This window comes from Pyrus communis, chromosome 1, assembly GCF_963583255.1.
Source record: "Pyrus communis chromosome 1, drPyrComm1.1, whole genome shotgun sequence".
NCBI classification, from domain to species: Eukaryota; Viridiplantae; Streptophyta; class Magnoliopsida; order Rosales; family Rosaceae; genus Pyrus; species Pyrus communis.
The window spans coordinates 11,594,165-11,607,743 of record NC_084803.1 but is presented as its reverse complement, the minus strand read 5'-3'; the positions used below and the strand labels follow the sequence as shown (position 1 = coordinate 11,607,743).

Sequence of the window (13,579 nt, the reverse complement as noted above, 5' to 3'; positions counted from 1 at the left end):
CTTCTTTTCTTGGTATCGTCAAACTTAGAGCTGTTAATTATCTTTATTGTGATTCACAAATTCTCTCTAAAAAAAAATTAATTTTAAACTTTCTCAAGTGACCTATGTGTCAATCAAATCGATGGTATGATAACAAATAACATAATCTTGATGAATTGGTAAACTGTAAAAATATCCTAAACATGACTTTTATAGAGTAAATTAAATAATGTGTCGTTACAGAAAGATGACTAACTTCTTACATGTAAAAGGTCAAGTAGTGTATGTAAAAAGAAAAGAAATTTGTATAGGTCATAATGAATGTATTTTAATTCAATAACGCATTGTTATGTGAAAAGAGTTAAAAAACACATTATCGAGCATTATAGATTTTGAATAACATTACAACATTGTACCCATCTTACATAAGTGCTGATTAAGGAAAGTGCTCCATGATTGTATAATTACTTAAAAATATTGTTACAGTTACATCCTAGCATGTATAAAAGAACTAGACTTAGCTGCTGCAAATTCAGGAGTAGTTGCTGCTTACATTCAATCCTGGTTGGACACGTGTCCAAGTTTTAATTTTTTTAATCAAAATTCGAATACGTATCCAATGGAAATTGGATGTAAGCAGCATCGCAGTTAAATCCTATATAAAATGCGTACCAAATAACTAAAAATATTATCACAATAACAGAGATTACTTCCGTTCCCGACTAGGGTGTACCAAGTAATAATTAATGAAAGGAGCTCAATGATTGAAAATCAACCCCGTCAAGCGCGCGATCAGCGGTGTAGGAGGTACTTGGGTTGGTATGTGGGGATCACTGTCCACGTGACGAAGCATTTGTCGCTTTATCTTTGTTCTTCGGGTCCGGTGAAGGGATATGGTGGGGTGGGGAACAGCCTGGACGGCTTTCTCATTTTCCTTCTTTTTATTGTCTGAGTATCTGAGGAGCAGAAAAGAGTGAGTTTTGACCACTAGGGAAGATCTCAGCCGTTGATTCGCATGAGAGGCCCCACCTCTCTCATGCGTCAATCTTCATTCGTCCATTCCAGGGACACTGGGACCCAACTTTTTTCTTTAATCCTCTTTTCGTCTTTTTACATCTTCTTACAGATAGAGAAAATTTGCATTAATACCGAAATATGAATAGTACACCTCGTGTTTTTATATAGGTGGTGAGAAATTTTATTTTTTAAGTTATTAATTTTTTAATCACATCAATTGTGTCCTTAAGAGATTGTACTACTAAACTCATCCATAATCCATCCATTGATATATTATTTTAAAGATTCCTTAACTCCTAATCTTCTTTTATCAAATAAAATACGATGCTAAATTGCTAATTGCTCAACTTTTGAGAACTAAATATGGGTGTATTTTTTCTCACCATACTCTAATGGTAGTAATGCTCATCACTCTTATGACCAGAACCAATGAAGGCTCACTGAGGGCAACGCTCACACTCAAGTAATTTCGATCTTAAGTGGCAGTTATATTATTTAAAGAATATATTGTAAAGATGAAGAAGAAGAAGATCATGAAATAGAGAGAGAGAAAGTTGTCCTCCTGCCTCTCATGTATTATTTATCTTTTACTTTGCCACTTTTCCACTACTACACTGAAACTTTTTTTAACTTTAAAATTGTGATACATCATATACTATGGAATCATTCGCATCATTATTTTGGTTATAAGCCATACCATAATAAGTTTGGGGAATTGTTATTAACATTTTAAAATTTTCATTTTACACTCCTCACAAGTGTATTTTTCTTTCTAATTATAGAAAGTTTGGAGTGCCAAATGAGATTTTTGGAGTGTTAATAACAATTCCATAAGTTTGGTAGTATTGTTTTTGGGTTGCTCCCACTAAAAGGAAATTCCAACTCTGTCCCTGATCACTCTACTTATTATCAATGAATAAACTTAAATTTTGATATTTGTGACTATCGATATTGAAATTTAAATTAACTTAACATTAATAACTAATATGGTGAGCATCATATTACTTGAAGGGGTGAACAAAAATATACCCGCTAAATACAATTACCTAACTTAACCGTGAGAAAACTGCCTCCAAAACCTTGAATAAAATCCAGGTCTAGCATGGTGTTGAGAAACCGACGCACGTGCCTTCTTCTCAAAAGCCACATTTTTCATGGTTTTGATGGAGAGAGGATCCTCGCCGGATCCTCTTTGTGAGAGTTTTGGAAATCCTCGAATCATATTCGTTCATCGTATATTGTATGGTCAGTTTTCGTCAGGTACTATTTATAGTCAATTTTAAATAAAAAAATTTACAATAATTTTTGACCGCATGATGTACGATAAACAAGTGTGATTAGATAATTTCTGAAATCCTCATAAAGAGAATCGATGCTCACAAAGAGATCCGGCGAGGATCCTCATTTGTTTTGATACACCGAAAGTTGGACGCTAGCAGCTTGTGGTCGCACAAAAATTTGACTTTTTTCCTTCTATTTTTGTCTGCTTTTAATTAATCTTCAATTAAAATGGTGTTAATATTACTTTTTATTGCTAGAGGTTAATGTAACTAACTAATCAGAAGATTAAGTCATCTAAGTGATAATTAACTTGATAATCACATGCATTAATGCATAATATAAATGTGGATAGGTATGGGCAAATATCCATTGGTTATGGGTAACCGCGGTTACCCGTCCATTTAAATTAAACGGTTACGGTTATGAGTAACCGTTTAGATAAATAAATGGTTATGGGTATAATCGTTTACCTGCGAAATTTAAATGGGCGGTTATGGGTATTAACCGCGGTTATAAACGGGTAACCGTTTACCCATTTATTTTATATATTTAAAATTAACACAAACCATGTTCTTGATCCAATAATACTTAGCACCCAATAAATTAGCAAGGAATTCATCGGTCCTTCTCTCAATAACACTGCTACAGGAATGATGATTCTCATCATCAAGGAATTCGCCAAATTAATTTAAATTCTTTGCGGGTAACCATGAAATTGACAGAAATGTTTTGACAAAAATGTCTTCTAAACAATTTTTGTAACCCAATAATAGTTACCAAATATTATATTTACCTTCATTGGTAACAGTTAAAAATATCGTCTTTAAACTATTATTTCAATTATTGGAATGGTATAAGGACTTAAAAAATTAAAATACGGAAATGTATGATGAATGTACCTATAACAGTGTTTAATTGTTAAAAAAAAAGAAAATTATGACAATTTTTTTTTAATTTTCAAGTTGTTAAAAAATATGTAAATGGGTGAAAAAGGGGTAATGGTAAAAAAAAAAAAAAAAGATAAACGGGTTAAAAAGGGTAAATGGGTATTAAATGGTTACGGTTAAATGAGCATGCGGTTATGGGTATGGTTAACCGTTTATAAACGGTTATGGTATGGGTATAACCGTTTAGGCAATTACCCAACGGGTGAACGGTTATGCTGGTATGAGCATAAACGGTTATGGATAAATAACCACGGTTATCCGACCGTCATAACCGTTGCCCATCCCTAAATGTGGACCATCTGTGCTAATGTTTTTGGAGTTCCTTCTGGGACATGACATTGACTTACCACCTTTAAGTATTATATGCTTGTGTTATTGTGGGTGAAGTTAAATAAGATGGTTTAAGACATGACACCTTTCTTAGTACTTTGCTTAATTCCAATTAATTGCGAAGGTTGCAGTGAGGGAGTGTACCAACTACCAATTGTCTAGCAAGATATGACCCAACTCTTGTTTCATTTCCCCTTGGATTCTCATTCATCTCAACACTTCGAAAATATCTTGCATGCATACAAGTATCCATCTCGTCAAAATGAGTTTCTCGCATATTTGCTATAACATCCGACAGACACGTGAGTTTATGACGTGACACACATGTTTTATAATAAGTCTTTTTTCTTGACTTGATTTTTGTTTGGTCTTTAGAATTATATTGAATTGGATAGTTCACTATATTCGAGCTATATTGATGGTAGGAAAATGATTTTTCATTTGACAATATTAAAAGGATGGATAAGCTTCATTAACGAGTAATTCCTTTATACACCTTAAACACTGTAATGCTCCACAGTCCACATTGCAAGTAATACATGGTTAACCTAATTACATAAAATCCATATTTAAAGAAACCTTAATTCTGTTGGACTGGACAGTTTACCGAACTAAAACTTCACCAGTTGGCAATATTTGACTTCGGTGATTATTTCCATTTTAAGGTTTTGGCGGGTACAGAAAGCTACCCGCAAGCGAGTGTGCATGTGATTGGTACTTTATTTTTGTTAGGTGATATGGCTAAATTATTCGGCATGGAATTCAAATTTGAATGCAAAGTTGATAAACTGCATTTACCATATCTTTGACAATACATTGTTATATTCTGAATTATACATGAAAAGAGAGATCCGAATTTAGATACCAAGGACCAACACACTGCATTTATCAATTGACTTAACTCGCATATACAATCGATACCTTATTAGATAGTAAATAGAAAGAAAACCAATTGTTTACATATGTTTGCTCATCAAGCAAAGGGAATGTAGCAATTAAATATAGAAGATAAGTGGGATGGCAATTTCTGACTGACGATTGCCTACCTACAACATCATATATATACTTACAGTTTCTTGCCTTCAAAGTTATATTTTGAAGTTACTGTTGTAACTTGTAAAAATTTAAATTTGGGCTGTAAACGACGAAATTCAAATGAATAATCATCTTAACAGTTGAATGTAACATCAAAGTGTACCTATTTTTGTCCACCTACAACATCAGATTGATGAACTATGAATGATATGCATATTTAGGTCATCTAGCAAGAAACAAAAATCTTCAATTTATTCGAGGTTGTGTCAAGTCATATCCAACTCCACCAACCAAATTGAATAGCAAATTTTGATAGAGGAAAATTTGGAGAGCGGAAAATCAAATACAGAAGCTCAAACGCGACAAAAAAATGTTCTTAATCATTTCAATTATACGTCATTGATCTTGTTCATGTACTTGATGAAGTAAATAGTGAAACAACTTTGATCTGATTGAAACGATAGCATGGCATCTTACCCATGTCCCCACGTGAAACAAGGTGCTAGTGACTGAGAGAAAGCACATGTTTTCCCCCTAAAAAAGAAATTAGGCTTGGAAAAGGAAATTCAAATACCTAAGCTCAGATGTAGTGTTGAATGCGTTTAATCACTTGATCCTTGGGCTACGCATCCTTGATCATCTTCATGTACTTGACGAAGTAAATAGTGAAATGTGTTTTATTTGTTTGAAAAGAAGCATAACTTGTACCCATTTAATCCACATGTTTTTCCACATTCATCGAGTTTTAGAGAGATCAGTCAAACCCGTGAAAAGGAAATTAATCAACTGCTCGATTCTTGCTTTGCTCTTCGGTTGTATTTTCGGCCCCATTATTTGAAAATAGTTACGTAAAAAGCAAGTATCGAAAGGTTCCTACTAGATATCACACAATCTGCGTCACACCCAACTCATCACATTTTTTATTGACTTGTGGGTCTTATTGCTTCAACAATTCAAGCATTTGATCAGTTTTTGGTAGAGCTCTCGGTGCCAAATAAAAGGACTTGTTGGTGGTCTACAGTCAAACTCCAACTTGAAAGAGACAATCAATAAATACGATGACGGGATGGTCTATCGGCACATGGATTTCACTTGGTTGGAGGAAGTCTCAAGTTTAATTTACACGGATGCAAAACGTGATTTTTTATTTTTTATTTTTTATTATTTTATATATATATATATATATATATATATATAGGGTGAATTGCTAATTTAGTTCATGAACTATTACCTAAATGAAAATTAGGTCCTTAAACTATTTTTTTTCTTTAGAAAATCAGTCGTTGAATTATAAAAATCTGCCAATTACATCCCTAATCTTAGATTCGAAGCTAATATATCCAATTTTCCATCAATTGAAATTATGTTACTTGTATGTGGTACACATTGAAGGGTAAATCGGTAATTTTACATTAAAAAAATAGTGTATGGAGTTGACTTCGGAGGGTAAATTAGATGTTAGATTCGCAACCTATATGAAATGTTAAGAGTTTATAAGCGAGAAAATGACAGTATTACACCCTACAAGTCACAGATGCAATGCTTCTGAACAAATTGTTCAGTAAGTATTTACAGATCCCACCCGGAAAGCAGCAATATTAATGCCGAATGAGTATGATTTAAAGGAAAACATCAGCTAAAAGACGTTTCCATTCGCAACAATGCCAATGTCGTGTAGATTTTTGCGGTTTCAGGGTGTGATTTGTCACCAGCAACAAACACGTTAAGTAGTTCTCCGCTTTGAATCCAGCCGAATCCCGGAACTTTTCGCAAGCCCCCTTCTTTCATCAACTGCCTCCCCTTTTGCACCTCATCCCATCTTCCAGCAGCTGCATATGTATTGGACGTTGCTACAGAGTTACAAGAATTGTCATGGTTGTAATTTTGGTATTTGATTGGATAAAAGTATTTCGATCTTATTGTGTTCTCTACAAGCAGAAACTTGTGATCCCAATATCTGTGCATCGGGATTGTAAGGCATCGTGCAAATGAGCCTAAAAGCTTCATCCAGATCTCCACACCGTGAAAGAAGACTAACCATACAGCCATAATGATCTATACGTACTGGGATTTATATTGTGATTGGATACCATATCAACGAAAAGCTCCAACCCTTCACTCACCATCATGGCATGGCCACGTAATAACGCATTGATAAAGGTTGTCGCGTTTCAAATCTTCTTCCTTTATGCGCTGAGATGGTGCAAGAGCTTCCACAGCTTGATCGTATAATGCACAACCAGAAATCATTGCATTGTAGAGTAGATGGGTAACTCCTTGTCTGGAATCATATCGAACACCCTCTTCGCTTGACCTATATTACCATATTTAGCATACATATCTACTAAAGAGGTTGTGAATGGAATTGGCAAGTGGAGGGAGTGCCGTATCAAATATCCATGGAAGACTTCCATTCTGCAATGATGCCATGTTTATGCAAGCTAAGAGTGCTCCAATGATGCTCACAACGTTGGGTTTAATTAACTCCAGATTCTTGCATCTGCTGGAATTTCAGAATCGCTTCATAGCCAAAACCACTCCTAGCAAGACCCGAGATCAGGGTAGTCCAAGTGACAAGGTTAGGTTGGACTCCAAGGGACTGCATTTGCAAAAACATATCTTTAGTCTCATTGACCTGGCCATTATTCAGAAACCCTAAAATTGGAGAGTTCCATGACATCACATTGGCGGCACACTTTCTTTCTAATCTGATGGAACAAATTTAAGGCCTCACCGCTGTGACCCAATTCTGCCAATGTAGGCTGCATTGTGTTCCACAGAATAAGATCTCTTGTTATCGAAGAGTTCAAAATTCGTCTTACACAACCGATTTTCTCACGTTTGCCATACATATCTACAATGATACTTACGAACAAAGTTGTATGGGGAGTAGCCCAACCTCTTATAAGTCGTGGAGCATGTGCGACTGTTTGGCTTCATACGTTGCACAATCTGCTCTGATACCTTGAAGAAAGTTGAGGTTTCACCATAAGACCAATTGGCTATGTGGGGAGTAGTCCAACCTCTTATAAGCTTATGCAAGGTCCTTCCTCCCATCAATGTGGGACTCATTCTCAACACGTTCCCTCACGTGTGGCGAATTTCAAGCCTAACACTTGGACAACACAACGGGGTGACGTAGAATGCGTGTGGCCGTTTGGCTTCACATGTAGGACAACCTGCTCTGATACCATGAAAAAAGTTGAGGTTGCACCATAAAACCAATTGGCAATATAAGGAGTAACCCCAACATTTTATAAACTCATGCAAGGTCTCTCCTCCCATTAATGTGGGATTCGTTCTCAACACATTATACAATAGCAATGTCCCACCTTAGCCAATTTCAAATTGCACACGTATCTGTAAAAGCAGACGTTAAGGTTGCAACAGCCGCGGAGTCAAACCTTAAGCTTTTGGGTCGCATTAGACGGCACGCATTCAGTGCTTTGTCGCCCTCCCCATTTTGCACATACCCAGATATGAGCACATTCCATGTGACCACATCTTTCTCAAGCATCTTATTAGAAACCGATTCAGCATCCTCAATCAAACCAACCTTGGAATAAAAATCCTTAAGAGGACTCCCGAAATTCGTTGTCAGTTATAGTCCACATATCACCGCAATTGCATGACCTTGCTTGAAGCAGATGAAGCAAAGGAGCAGGATATGGTTGGCCGTTATCGCCACGGAAAGCGGGAAGGGTATTCTCGTCAATACGAAAATTGATTTTGTTTGGGTCAGAAGTACCAATTTGGGCCTTAGATTAAAACCTGGGCTACAAGCATGAAGATCTACGCTACTGATCCTTTTTTTTTATTTTTTTTTATTTTAATTTCCTTTTTCGTTTTTTTATTTGCATTTTTTTCCTTGTCATACACCAAACTCGTCTTTCCGTTCCACAAAATGTAATTTTTGGTGCAAAATAAATTATAATTCAAGTTTAACCACTCTAAAAACAACAATATAAAACCTAAACTAAAGAATTTAAATCTAAACAAATAAGTTCAAATACTTGTACAATTATACACTAGACTCACCTCTAACTGTGGCTTCAAGGTTGGAGACCCCCAGCTGCTCGCAGTAGGTGGCTAGTGGGACGCGCTCTAAAATCAACTCACACATACTCCTCAGTCCACCCACAGTCCTCCACCAAGATAATATATTAGAATTTCTCATGGATTGTAATTTTGTTTTGAATTGTTGCATTGGAAACTGCTTGATGCCGAAAATTGGGGCCACATTGAAGCACATTCAATCATGGAAATCGATTATCTTCCACAATTAAACAAAATTTTTTTTGATCATATTGGCGGCGTGCTTGAATAGTTTTTCTTTGGTTGATCATATGCAATGTGCTTTTCACTTGAAAATGATTTCCACCCTTAGTTTTTTTCACAAAAGTATTCTAAAATGCTCTTATTTACAGGAAAGAGGGATTCGAAGTTGGGCGCAATGAGGATGACGCGGGTCAATGCCTTGGTCAACTGACTTAGCCCATGAATGCAAATGCTTCACATTATTAATTTGTCCGTATGTGCTGAATAAAATATTTATGGATTATTGCAAGAGGGGTTGTAGTAGTAGGAGTGATCATGCATGGAGGCCTTCAACTTGCTTGTGATTTTTCGAGAATCAGCGACTGGGATTCTTTGATCTTCAAGCAAACAATAGTTGCGCGATTTAGGACCATCAACAATCATACTGTGAAATAATGGACACAACGGAGGCGGCAGCAAGAATTGCTATGATAGTACTAATGGTCATATAATATTTTTTTTGGTGAAATGGTCACATAATTCACTTGCAATAAAATGGCCATGCCGCCTATCGTTTGCGCTGCCAAAGTCCCTTGGGAGCGTCGCGGACCACAACACATTTTCGTACTCACACAGCTAGTTTATTCTTGTGTATGCATTGTTCATTCTTTATACATGACTTTAATACTTTTTCATTCCTCGATTGAAAAATTGCATAGTTTGATGAAATTTAGGAATTGAAAGGGAAATCTAGAACTTTCAAGGTGACCCTTTTGAGCAGGAACAGGTGGGTCGCCGAAGGGGTTAAAAATCATTACTTTGGAGATGATGAGGAGCCCCCTCGTATTAAAATGTACTACAACATTGCTACTTTCCGAATGTGTACTTATGTTTCACTTTGGTCATCAATTTTTTTTTTTAAAATTTATAATCCTTCAGTTGTGTCACATGTCAAACAAAAGAAGTGTGACAAAATGATTAAAGTAAGCACGTGAGACGTAATTAAAGGACCCAATTAAAACAGGAGTATAATTCATGGAGAATTGCCCTAATTGAGTATATCAACCCATAAACTAGATATTTTACAACTTGTGGTGATGCATATACCAGCATGATGAAGGTTTTCTTTTCTTTTCTTTTTTCTTTCTCTCTAAGAAAAGGAATTCAAGAATACTTTTTGTTGAATCTTAAGACAATAATAGGTCAACAAAGTATAATATATATTTAAGATATATGTTCCAAATTCGTGTCTTCATTAACACTCTAACTGTGCCTTCTTTTGAGTATTAATATGTAGTTCATATCTTTTCATAAGAGGCCGACCAAAGTGATTCTAATTCCATACTCCACTCTACTCTCATGCTTATTCAGATTCTATGTCCACTCAGTTCTTAATATTTTTGGTCAAGACTCCAATTTCATCCAATTCTAAGTAAAGATAAGTACCATTCTTCCAGTAGAAAGAAAAATGAGGATTTCATTTTTTGACCAATTAAATCCTAATTAAGATGGTTTTAATATCTAGTTAGGAAATTCTTACGAAGGCTTGGAAAGGTATAATTCTTTAATTTACAAATACACTCGTTTAAAAAAACAAAAATTCATACAAATAATATTCTATTTTAAACTAATACAAGGGGAAGAAATAGGGATTCAAACTCAAATACATAAAGGAGCAAACATCCGCTCTAGCTAATGTCCACACTCACATCCGAAACATTCACTCTTACATCCACTCTCTTCTTCTCTCTTCTTTTGTATTTGTTTGCTTTTGTTTTAGGACCAAGAAAAAAATTGTTCTCGTTCTTGAAGTAGTACTTTGTTATTGTACAATATAAAAACAGACTGAGAGAGCGCACAACCTTTTGGTGGAGATAAGAATAATAAAGTATATATCCAACTGTAATTCAAATAATCTTCTGATCAACAGCTAGATTGCAATTAATCATCAACAAAATATGAAGTTCTGATGCCAAATCGTGGAATCTATAAATCTTAAGTGAATTAGAGAATTTAGTATAACAATCCGTCTTTCTCATCGACAATTTTTAGTTGATGATTCTCGTTGGCAAGCTTACAGCCCATAAATGTGGCTTTCATTTGCCTTTCCTCAAAGTTAATTACAGGACAAAGAATATTTCATATAATGCTTCTTAAAGCTTTTCAATATCCGCACCCTTTTCTTATAATTTCGGCCTTCAATTGGAAACCAGTTGCAACAACTTTGATTTTATAATATATCTTTATATATATAATCAGTTCCTGCTGAAAGTAGATTTAGATAATCAATTATTGGATAGAATGGAATATAATCTGACAATTTCGTATTCCTGTTCAAAGCTTAATTACTGGTTATACTGAGGACTGAGATTGATCTCCAAGACTCCTTGTGGCACATTTTAAAGCACATACTAAATCAGGTGGACTTTATATAGTAACTAGCTGGTATATAATAATTTGCTGTGTGCATGTGCATATATATGTATATATGTATATATATATATATATATATATATATATATAGTACATAAATCTTTCACCTTTCAGTTTGCATTTAGATAATTTTCATATAAATTAGAATCAAACTCAAATTGTCCCGTCACGGTAGAAGACCTAACTAGCTGATGTAATAACTCGTATTCCTTTCTTGAACATATTATCTATACACGCATTATATCATGTCCTGTATGGTATGTACTATGTAGTGTGACATTTCCTGGCATAAATGTTTTAGAAGTTAATACGAATGGAATCAAAGAAACACCTTTCGGGACATTTAAATCCTTAACATGAATTATCATCATATATACAGCATCTGAGAGAGGCTTTTAAGTATGCATGCGCACAGAGCATAGGAAAAGTTCAGCCTTGGAGTTGGTAGGAATTTCTGTGAAAAAAATAGTGGTCCTTAACTAGTAACAACTAGGGTTTTGTTTTTTCACAGAAAAGTTATTTCCAAAGGCTAGTGAAAAATATAAGATAGGCTATTTGTGGGATCAACCTTTTTTGCTCATGTGAAACCCATTAAAGAACCGGTATATATACCAACTATATATTATCTATAATTGAAGAGATTTTAAAGATGATAGAGGAATTAAGAATTAATGTTAAAGAAATTTTAAACAAGTTTAGTAAAAATCAATTTCTTCATTAGGAGATAATAATAGCCCTTGATCAGTAAGATTATGCATGCATAGAGAAAACGTTGCCCGGCCCGCACCTTTCCAACTACATATTTATTTATAATCTATGTAGTTGTAAGTACAATCATAATGGACAATTTAAGAGAGTTTTTTTCTTACAACCGAAGTAAAATTTTAGTGACGTTATTCGTTTAACAAATACTTATTATGTGCATAAAAATAAACCGCTCGTCTGATGGATGTTTACTATATGATAGATTGTGAATAAGACATGAGACCAATTGAAGAGTCTCATCAGTTTCTGAGATTTAGTCTAACTTCAACCCAGATATCAACCAATTTCAAGCTACAAGTTGCGCTGTAGGGTATGCAGACAACTTAACAACTTACAACAGAGACTACGAAAACCCAAAGCATTACATGGATTTCAGCAAAGGGCCAATTGGGGCAGTGCTTTACCACCTCGGTTTCTGTATCCTACACAATAGGGTAATGCAATGCAATTTTAATCGTAAAACGGGAAAGAAAAAGAGAATGGGGGAATATTCCTTTATTTTTGCGCCAGACAAAAGGGATATTCAGAGGAGACGATATGGGGGAATATCATGACAGGTGTTACCAGGAGAATCTCTTTCTTTTCCTTTTTTTTTTCTTTCCTTTCATTTGTTTTGCTTTTCTTTGGAAAACCCTAAACAAAAACAAAACAAAGAAATTAACAGAGCGAGAGAGATAGAATCTGCAGAAAAGGTTAGGCTTGGAGGCTTGTACAAGAAGACTGATTTTAGAAAGCGACCAACCATCATTATTTGCACCTCTCTATCTATCTTTGTCTTTGTAACAGATAAAAGAGAATTCGATGCAATGCTCTATTAAGTCCTCTCTCTCTCTCTCTCTCTCTCTCCCTCTCTCTCTCTCCCCAACCTTGATCATTTTATAGTGGAAAAGGTATCTGCCTCTCTTACTGCTAGATTAGGTCTTTGACTGATAATTCATGGACCTGCATTTGGACTGACCATTTTTCGTTTTTTAAGTTGCATGCCAAGCCATGCAGCAACCAGATTATTGATAATAAAAAAGCTAATTTAAGAGTATACAAGTTGATATGATGGATTGAAGAAAGCCTAGAAAGGGCATGCATTATATGCAGTATCAATACTGATAAAAGCTTGTTGTGACCTGTGAGGTGGAACGACTCAGTCAGTATGTAATTTTTTTTTTTTATTAATTAGAAACTTAGCTAGATTACTCTTATGAAATAACATACATACATACATACATACACACACACACACACACACACATATATATATATATTAGTATTCTTTATTGGTATGCGTCATGATGAATAAAGTGTTATTCACACACTCATTTTTACCTCTCACACTCTTTTATTAATTTTTGTTCATTGATCTTGTTCAATTATTTCGTTTCGACGGTCGAAAATTGAGAGGGTGTGTGAAAGGTATAAATGAATTTATGGATAACATCACCCAATGATGTACAATGCATTAATCTTGAGGGTTTAGTGGTTTCTCTCCGTTTTCCACTCGTACTTAAAAGGTTTGAATACCCTTTTTTCACAAGTTGTAA

General features: G+C 35.0%; 1 pseudogene; it reads right to left on the bottom strand.

Moving 5' to 3' along the window:
* Positions 1 to 6,221: 6,221 nt before the first annotated feature.
* On the bottom strand, positions 6,222 to 8,712 carry LOC137744512 (pentatricopeptide repeat-containing protein At5g55740, chloroplastic-like; annotated as a pseudogene).
* Positions 8,713 to 13,579: the final 4,867 nt, after the last annotated feature.